This window comes from Fulmarus glacialis, unplaced genomic scaffold, assembly GCF_000690835.1.
Source record: "Fulmarus glacialis isolate BGI_N327 unplaced genomic scaffold, ASM69083v1 scaffold8578, whole genome shotgun sequence".
NCBI classification, from domain to species: Eukaryota; Metazoa; Chordata; class Aves; order Procellariiformes; family Procellariidae; genus Fulmarus; species Fulmarus glacialis.
Window position 1 is genome coordinate 61,793 of NW_009230095.1, and position 10,374 is coordinate 72,166.

Below are 10,374 nucleotides of genomic sequence, written 5' to 3' on the forward strand. Positions count from 1 at the left end.
TCCTGCATACCACATTTTCATCAGGAATTCTTTAACTCTTCAGTTGTGTCTCTAAGACTATTACTGTATAAACTACAGATTAACTACATTAGCTAGCAGTAGAGCAGGCTAACATCCTTGAGAGTGAGAATAGAGTAATGGCTGCATGAATGCAGAACAGAGTGATGGCTCCATCTTCCTTCTCAGTTCTTCTTCCAGAAATTGGGGTGGGCTCCAGCCTCAGGTGATGTTGCTTCAGGGCAGGGAATTAGGTCACCGGGACAAGCTCTGAGTTCTGGCAAGGAAAGTGTGTTACAGCCTCCTTTTCTCCCTAATCCTAAGTCTTCAGATGCGTCAGAGACAGCAGAGGGCTATTATTTTCATGCCAACTCCAGTATCTCCAAGATGTACTAAAGAACGTACTGCTACTTTTGTTCCAGCAACAGCAGTGCTTATACCTCAGAGGGTGCAAGAGGTACTCTGACAGGCTGCCAAAGCTTTCCACAGAAACAAAAGTAAAAAGAAAAATGTTCTTTCAGTGACGACTCATGAAAAGCATAAGGAACATAATAGGTGACATAAAAGGCAGCTTTTTAGCCTCAGGGCTACTTCCCCCTACCAAATATCAAACAACTGCAGCAAGTAAAGGAAGTATGAAAGCTTCTCATTGCAAAGGTCACAAGACTTTTTTATACTGCAAAGTATTAAGCAGGTCTAATACAGAAATTGTTACCATTTCCTCCTGTAATGATGAAAGAATTAACAACAGGCAAGATATGCCACTGTTTGATAAAATAGTATTTACAAAGCTTTTCAGCATACACAGCTTTGCATTTTCACTTTATCAAAAGTGAAAATTTTTATGAAAAAAAAGATTGACAGTATCATCTGATCATAGGACTGGAAGGCCAGGAGTTCCTCATTACTAATTATGGTGCTTTATCATTCACTTCCCCCCTTCTCCTCCATTTTTTCCCCCATCTTATTCCATCACTGCAGGTAAGTGTCCAATATTGTACAATCTATATTGTACAAATAGCATAGCATATTAGAGAATTGTTGCCATTTTCTGTGCTCTTCTGAACTGCAGCAAATGAGAAGTGAGCAGTACATATTCTCGGAAAGGGAAATACACTTTTTTCCCTAATTAAATACAGAATATTTCAACAAAACGGCTTTTCTATACACAACAGAGCTCTTTGGAGGTTAACTCCAGGGTAAATGAAGAGGGACGACGAGTTTATAACCTGTTGTGTGCTCTCACTTAGCTTGTGTCATTGACTATTACAACTTTTTACTAGGTCCAACATGTCAACACCTTCAGAGCTAACATAAGGTGAGCAAAAGGCCTGCTATCTGGTAGATTAAGTTATAACAAGGAACATGTGTGAAGAGTACTTCCCTGGCCTGTTCCAATTCACAAGCCATGACAGTCTTTTCTGGGAGTTATCAAAGCTTTTGATGCCTACCTTGTTCCAGTCAACAGAGAGGAATGCACACGAAGAAGTCTTGCCTCTTAGTACGGAGAGGCTTATTCGTCCTTCTAAACAAAGAGCTTTACAATATCTTAACATTTCTCTTACTAAGAGGTTCAGCCTTACAGCTATTTCTAATAAGGCACTGAGAATAACTCCTACATAATTATAAGCAAATCTATTGGACAGGCAACAAAATAAACTGCTGTGAAGTGCAATTCTGCTGTCAGTCACAGCTATTGCCAAGAAGTCTACTTGCAAAGCAATCCCTGTGACCTGTCTTGAGAACAAGTCATTCTACCGGATCAGTGCTGTAGTGTTGAAAGCGTCAGTTGATATCGCTGAAATAATTGTGCCTGAAGATCAAACTGACGGATTAGCTAAAAAAATTCCTCTGCACCAGAAGTATGCACCTTGTTATGATAGTAGGTACTTGGTTTTCAACCAAAACCAGCTTTTGTGAGTGAACATTTTAGATACAGTAGTAAATACAGCACACTAAAGGCCTTAATTACTGCACTAGTTAGCTAGGGTAAAGTGTTTATGGAACCAGGTTTTATAACAGATCACCTTTTGGATCTTTAAATGGCAACCTCATGTTTCATTTAAGAAAATGAAATCAGCCTTTAGTTCACTGCTTTGTAAAGGAAGCCTTAAAAAATAAAGCCAAATCAAACATCTCTAAGATGCAAGTTCAACTCTGCACCAAACCATTCACCTGCTTATATATAAAAGGAACAATGTATTTGCAGTATATCCCCAAGAACCAAAATATATCCCAACTGACATGTACAGAATGGAATTGAGTATGAAGAGAAAGTGGGCAAAATGCACCTCCTAACCTTCTCCAAATGCTGAGTCTTGCTTTCTCATGTCATCATTCATGTTCCATTTCCACATTAGGATCCATTATTTGCTCCGGGCTATGACAGACATTGCAAGAACTCCTGCCTTAACTTCCCTAAATCTGCTTTTTAACTGAGCTCACAGCGTAGGTTGCTCAGGGAGGTTAGAGAATCAATCCTGCTGCTTGCAAAGCTCATCTGCCTGGTAAAGGGCAAAGTCAGTGAGATACTAGGGAAGGAACAGCTTGCTCATGTAAGAGGCCCTGTAGTTATTAACAGTTGGGAAGAACACGAAACTGGTGCTCTGAGGGAAAAATAATTAGAAGGAAAAAGACATGTAACTGAGACTGTTATCGGCAGGGAGGGGGTTTTTTGGCCCACAAGTCACTGACAATTTCTGATGTACGTGGGGCTAAGCACAGATGGACTTTTGAATGCATCTCTTGTTCAAAGCGGTTTTTAATCACAAAGCTATTACTATAGAGGATATTCTGCTTTCTGAATATTTTAATGTTATTTTATTTTTCCTGCTCTAAAATAATCCATGTACAGTTAACTCACAGTAATCATCACGCAACAGCAAATCTGCCAAAATATTGAATAAAAAGGCAAAAACACCTGGTTCTTCCCTTCATATGTTTTACAAGAGGAGAGAATCACAAACATATGAAAAAGTATTGGGTGACCATGAGTGGAAGTTTACAGGCTAATTTACAGAGCAATCTAAATCAGGACAATTAGCGGATTCTAGTTGTGATTGAAGATTCAGTAGTTTTGTTTTCCTTTTCTTTTTTAATGTCCAGAATGTGTATATTTCTCAAGCTAACTGCAGATGCTAAGAGACATCCCACGTTCTCAGACAAATTAATTCACTCACTGAGTTAACAAAAATATTTCATAACACGCTTGTACTGGAGCTCCCTATTATCATTAACTGATTTTATCTTCAGAACAATACCATTAAGTAGCATCCCCACTTCACAGATAATGAAACAACACATAGGATGGATTAAATGACATGCTGTAAGCTACATACAACACTTGGGACTGAATCATTATTTAAATCCAAGCCTCCTGAGACCCAGCTTACTGTTCTAAGAGATAAAACTTTACTGTCTGCCCCACATTAGAGTACCTCCATTGGCTTTACAACAGCAACAGTCTCCTGACTATTAAGCTAGTACACACTCCAACACACCTCTCAGACTCTTCAGAGTTCACAATGGCCAGCAGCTTTACTAGCTAATTTCCAGACATCAACATATTTGAGAAGCAAGAGCAATAGAGCAGTTAGAAGAAGGCAGGAACTAGTATCCTAGATCTCAAAACAGTTAATGTTTTAAAGTGCATAACAATCCTGTGGACGATATTCCTTGAGTTGCTGTCAGCATCTCGAGTTTCCAAAAATACTAATTAATGTAGCTTTAAAAATTTAAGTGACTTAATAATCCTTTATAAAACTTTACATTTCTTAGGTGATTGCAGTGATAAGATTGTGGAGCGTAGCAAATGCTTTTTTTTTTTAAAGAAGAAACATGTATAGTATTTTAGAGATCACTGTCAAGCGAGAGGAAGAAACAGCAGTAAATCATCCAGCGCCTGCAATAGCTAGATAAGAGAGCAACAATTAATCTTTGGTATTAAAATATTTTGCCTCTCAGAAAAAGCATGAAAACAACTGTGATAATCAAAATGAAGAAAGTTTACCACATGCCAAAATAAGTTTACCACAAAATATCATCTGAATCCAATTACTTCCCATGTCGTATAACATTGCCCAGGGCATGAACAAGGCTCCCTTCCTGGTGTAGCCTGAGTTTTTCTTTTCAGAGCGCATAAATGAATATTTTCCAAACTTCTCTACTTTTCTTTTCTAGTTTTTCCACAACCCCTTCCCCTCAAATCAAAATCTCTAACAAACAGGAATGTGGATCCCTAAGCAGCAAACAGAAGCTGACTGACTATAGATTTGCTTTTCTTAATTATCTCTCATGGATATTTAAAAGCAGTCCCCATACTCCCATGGCTCCACAGACCACAGGTGGGGCACCTCCCCTGTGCATTTTTCCTAAGGACTTTTCAATCTTCTGGTTGGCCCCATTTGTAACGTCTGGTTTACCAGATTTTCCAGATAGGTCTTATTTTTCCTCCTTCCCCCCAGTCCTCCCAGAACAAGAGACCAGAAGAGCTTTAGGCATCGGTCCAAGATTTCCAGAGGCCCCACAGCCTGGCCAGCGTGCCAACAATCTGTGCGCGCACAGTAAGGACATCTGAGGCACTCGGAACATGTGGGACTCACTGCATAGGCAATATGGAACACATATGCACATATTTCCATCCTAAATCCTACATAATACACCCCAGATACTTCCCTCTCCTTTTTTCCTGCATAAAGTCAAATGGAGTTGTTGAAACTCTGACGGATCCCAGCATTCGTTACAAATTCATTCCCTTTGATACACCTAATATTTTCCTGTGACATTTGCTTTCAAAGGCATTTTGATATCTGCTTATACCTTTCACACGTTTCCAGCTTCCATAACCATATGTTAGTCTGGAAATAGAATGAGGTGACAGTGCACTGCCCAAGCTTTAAATTACACTTTCTCTATACCTAAATCTTGTTCAGGCTGGTAAATGCAGTTGCCACATGGCCATTTCTGACATTCCTGAACTGACTTACAATCTAGACAAATGAGGAAAAGTAAATAAGCAATAGAGATTTCTCAGGTTCTCAGATTTATTTTTTCCACAATAAATAATCCCATCCTCTTTTGGTGCAGCATTTTAGCCTTGCTTACAGGGAGGTTGACTGATCTCTCTAAAGAACTCTTTTGTCATCAAAATCCAAACCATCTAAAATACTATAAGCCATCTGATGCAATTTATGAAATATACCATTTCTTTAATTAAGGCAAGTGCCAAAGAGAGGTAAGATAACATGTTCTTGTTTGATAGCACTGCTAAGTATACAAGCTACAACTTGATAAAAAAACAAGTCTTAATTATGCTATTTCCTTGATACTATGCCACAAGATGCCCCAGAATGAATCATAGTAGAGACTGCCACATGCTTTCTTAAAAACCTATGATGAAAAAGAGTTTTTACTACTTACTTTACTTACTAAAACATTCTTTTCTATTTTGATGTTCCCAGAGTGAAAAAAAAAAATCTGATTAATGTCTCCTTTCAAGCTGAAAGCCAGCTTACCTTTTCCTTCATTTTGACTATTTCCGTCATTTCCTTTAGCTTCCTTAAAATTATAGTGCAGAAGTCTTTGCCCATCAGTAAAAGGAGCACTGTACCTTGCCACTTACTTCAACCTTGTTTCTTTAGTATTTCGAGTATAAAGGCATTTTCTGTTGTACTGGAGACTTTGTAAAAGTTCAGTAATTTTATTAACGTTTCCATGATCACAAGCATTTTACATTTTTGCAGTTACTTGGTTTCACCTGAAGCTTGTCCAAGTTACTTTTATTTGCATATTTTACTTCTTTGCTAGAGTATTAGGATCTGATGAATATATGGGAACAGATTCTGCTTTTGAATTATGGTGCTGGAAATGCAGACCAACTTCCACAGGCTACAATAAATTTACTACAGATTTATATTGTGGTAACAGAACAGAAAGTGACTTTTGGCTTCTACAACACTATTTTCCCAATTTGTATTCATCTGGTAAGCTAGTTGCTTGTAGCTATGGTAGCAGATTATATAGGAAACTTTATTAACAAGTAGGGCTTAGATTATAAACATTCACAGTTCAGGAAACTAAGTATTATTCCCCATGAAACCCTAACATGGGCTTTTTACTATCCTTTTAACATGCAGAAAGCAAAAGCTATTTCTGTTTTTCAGCAACAGTATTTTCCTGACTCCTGTATCTCCTTAAAACATGATGTTATATACGTGATGAACAACTACTTGTTCTGCAAGCAAATAAATGAAAAGTAGAATATTTCATTACTATGAAGGAACAAATTAAATAAAGGAGAAAATGTCACTGAAGAACTACCTCCAAAATAATGAAATATGCTTATATATTGTTTTGTGTAATACATAGTTCTGTCTAAACAGACTGTATTTAGTCCAATTTTTCCCCGAAGTTAAACCCACAAAATGTAACTAAGATCAGATCCAGAAAACAAAGACAAAAATCCTGAGCGAGACAAAAGTCAATTTCCGATTTCATTCTTTGATCATGTGTGAGAATTATTTACATGCAAACAAGCATACCTAAAGACTTTATTACAAGAACAAAAACAAATTGGACACTATAGTAGACAGTGTCCAGGATATTATGAATACACTGCTAATAATTAACATATTAAGCGAAGCTAAGATAAGAAAGAGTATTAGATACAGAATATAAAAAATATTTAAAATAAAATAAAATCAAGACTAAGCCAGGAAAAACTTAAGCAAACATCTGAATTATGTAGCAACTGCTGGATAGTGTTCAGTGTGCTGCAGTAGAGAACTGATGACAATGCATTCCTAATAAACTCAAACAAAAATATTTCTCACAACAACAAAATTGGAAGAGAATAGACTAAAGCTGGCATGACATTGCTTTTAGCCTGATTTTACTAATTATACAAAACTATATATTATATAAAAGGCATAAGAAAATAGCTATGGAAAATAAGCAGCTATACCAAATAGCCTGTCATTTCCTTTTTCATAAATTGCTATATCTAGTCACCCTTCTTCTAAATTATTATTTCCAGCTGAAGAGCAGTTAAATGAGAATCTTATATAATTTATGAGTTATTACTAAAAGCGATACATTAGGGCTCCTGAGAATTACGTAGTATTAAGAGATGTTAAAATTACATTTCTTGTACAGAGATTCAAGAGAGAGCTTTAAGAGTTGCGTCCTTTGCCAAAAACATTAGCATTCAAGTTAAACTCCCACTAGCGTACTTAGCTCATTAAGATTGCCTTTTTTTAAGTGCACATAATGCTAGAAGCAAAACACAAGTCTGGACTCATAAACTGCATGAACATCACCGCTGTCATTTTGTTACCCACTTCTTCCCTTTGCCTTAAAGCTGCACATAGACCACCTCCAGGTATCTTTATTCTTTTCTCTTCTCTTCAGTCACATGCTCCTCTAATCCTTTAGTCAGCCTATACATTGCACCTTGCAACTTTCCCTGTTTTCATTTCCCTATTTTTTACCTTGCTGCCCAAATCATTTTGAGTGCCCTCAGCACTCCACTGCACACCAGGTACTACATGACCCATTCACACCCCTCCTGGGGATTCACTCATGTGGGTCTGATACAAGAAAAAAGCCTCAGAAACAATAAACTACTAGCAAAACCAGATCTCTCTGAAGCAGCATCATCCTCTAAAGTTTTATAGGGACTCCCTGTCTGTGTTTCAGTACAGACTACAGATGCCTCAGGGCAACAACCAAGTAATTTATGACATAATTAAAAAAAACAACAGCATTATACTAATTCATTCTTCAAAGAGAGATCCTGAGACAACGGTACACATCACTCACATAAATCTGCAAACAATATGCTATCTATCAAAAATAGGTAACTGTCAGTTAAGGTAACTTCCCAGTATCACACACAGAGGTCACTCAGTAATCTGGTCCACTCACATCCGTGTTTCACAAAATCAACATAGTCACGGCAGTTTAAGCATCTAATTTACAGGCGTTTAAAGTAATCGTGTTGGTATTTTCTTTAAACACTTCTAGTAACTGTTTTCACCCTCTACAGGATGCAGCAAACGGAAACTTTAGAAGTTAGTATCCCAGTTTGCATGGCGTCTGCTTCAGACGATGTGGGATTGTGCCACAACCATGGCGGGGGCACTACAAGGCTCCATCCCCAGCACCCACTGGAGAAGATACCCTGGGAAATCAGACGTCTCAACCGAGAGAGAGCTCTAGAAGGAGGGTGCTGCCACCCACTGCAGGGTGACACTGGCCTCCAGTGGGAGATACACTCTGGTTGGGGCACTGAGTCACCAGTGAAAGGAGGTGACCCCTCCTGTGGGAGGAGGTGAACGGACTCCGTAGCATCATGGAAGATAAACAGGACGCGAACAGGGTCACCTCCGGGACCTTGCAAAGGTTTCTGGAAGATGTTGGGGTAAGCTTCTTCATACAGACACTACATGTGTCATCTCTCAGATCTGCTACTCAGGAAGAAGGAAGAACTGGTTGGGGATATGATAATCAATGGCAGCCTTGGCTGTAACAACCATGAAACAGCAGAGTAGTGAAGGCAAGTAGCAGAACACAGGCCCCCCGGGGAGGGGGGGAAACTGCCTGGATCATCAGGGTCTGAAGACGGTGGTTAACGGTTTATATTCTAACCTGGAGGCTCATTGTAAGTGAAGTACCACAGAGGCCTATGAGAACTATCCAACTGAGTATCTTTACCAATGCTAAGGAGGAGGAGCTGGAACACCACACACCCCCCTCAAGTTGTAGATGAGGGCAAACTGGGGAAACGGTTGATACGCTTGAGGGTAGAGCTGCCATTCAGAGAAAACTAGACAGGCAGGAGGAATGGGCCACAGGAAACTCATGAAATTCAATGAGGACAAATACAAAGTCTAGCACCCATGACGGACTAACCCCCTGCAATGGTTCAGGTGGGGGATTGACTGGCTGGACAACATCTCTGCAGAAAAGGATGTGGGAGTTCCAGTGGACATCAGGTGAAACATGATCCAGCAGCGTACCCTGGTAGTAATGAAGACTAACACCATCAATAGGATGTATTGGCTGTATCAACAGGAGCACAGCCAGTAGATTGAGAGAAGTGATTACTCCCCTTTACTTAGCACTTGTTGGACCACATTTGGGACTCTCTGGGGACCTGAATACAAGACAGACTTTGATAACCTGGAGCGAGTTCAGTGGAGAAGCACCAGGATGGTGAGAGGCTGGAGAACCTGCTCTGGGAGAGGAGGTTAAGGGACACAGGTTTCTTCAGATTGAAGAAGAACCTATGAGCAGCCTCCCCAGCACCTACAGACTGGTGACTAAGACGATGGAGCCAGGCTCTTTACAGCAGTATACGACAGGAAAATGAGAGATTACAGGCATAAACTGAAACAAGAAGTTCTGACTAGTTATAAGGAAAAAATTCTTCACTATGAGGATGATTTAGCACTGGAACAGGTCATCCAGAGAGGAATCTTTGTTCTCAGCCGTTTTCAAGACCTGGCTGGACAAATCCCTCAGCAGCTCGGTGTGAATTCAGAGTGGACCCTGCTTTGAACAGGAGGATGGGTGAGAGTGTTCCTAAGGTCCCTTTCAACCTGATTGAATCTATCTGCAAGACGTCTTTCTGCCCTTCCTAGCAGTTCCTGCACATTCAAAGCAAGATCAAGAAACAAAGCAGCATTTTGCCCAACTCGGGTCCGCCTGCACTGGAGGATTCCAAATGGGAGAGAAGAGCAATAAAGAAATGTGAAGTGCAAGTCCACATCAAAGTCAGGTGACAGTTCATTCATTTTTTTAAACCTTTTGCTGTACATAAGTTTGATAAACAGGCATTATTTGAAAAAGCCAGACTGTGAGATTTAATTAGAAGTGTTGGTCCACCCAACTGAACATTCAGAGACGCTAATATAACATAGTGTTTTGTAACTTTCTGAACAGAGGCCCACAAGCATCTCTGAAAACTTCTACAACAGGAAAATGCCTGCAACTCCTAAGAAAGCCACCTCTGTACACATAGGAACAATTTAACCCCGTTAACAGAGGGACATCATTTCCTTTGCAGTTCTCTTCAATATACAACCTAATCATGCAGACAGGATATCCCCTGTGCATCTCAGTGTTTTTATTCTCTAAACAGCTAGGCACCAAGGCTGATCGCGCTTATGGAACTTACTACGGGGGAAGGAAGACAAGAGCCTGGCCACCAGCATTTCCTGAACATGGAGCTTCGTAAGTCATCAGGAGTGAATGATCTGCAGATTGCACACAGCACAGGAGACTGCCCTTCTCCTTATCAAGCCACACACTTCATAGAAGCATCTGGACATGAAGCACCCTAGAAGAATGCCACTTTAACAGCCACAGCTCTTTCCC

The 10,374-nt window shown here is 39.7% G+C and overlaps 1 protein-coding gene across 1 annotated transcript in view; it reads right to left on the reverse strand.

The window, feature by feature from the left end:
- The window catches only part of CDK19 (cyclin-dependent kinase 19), a gene marked incomplete at its 5' end in the record, with an annotated part of 107,534 nt that overhangs the window by 23,332 nt on the left and 73,828 nt on the right, over positions 1–10,374 (reverse strand). The window lies entirely within an intron of this gene.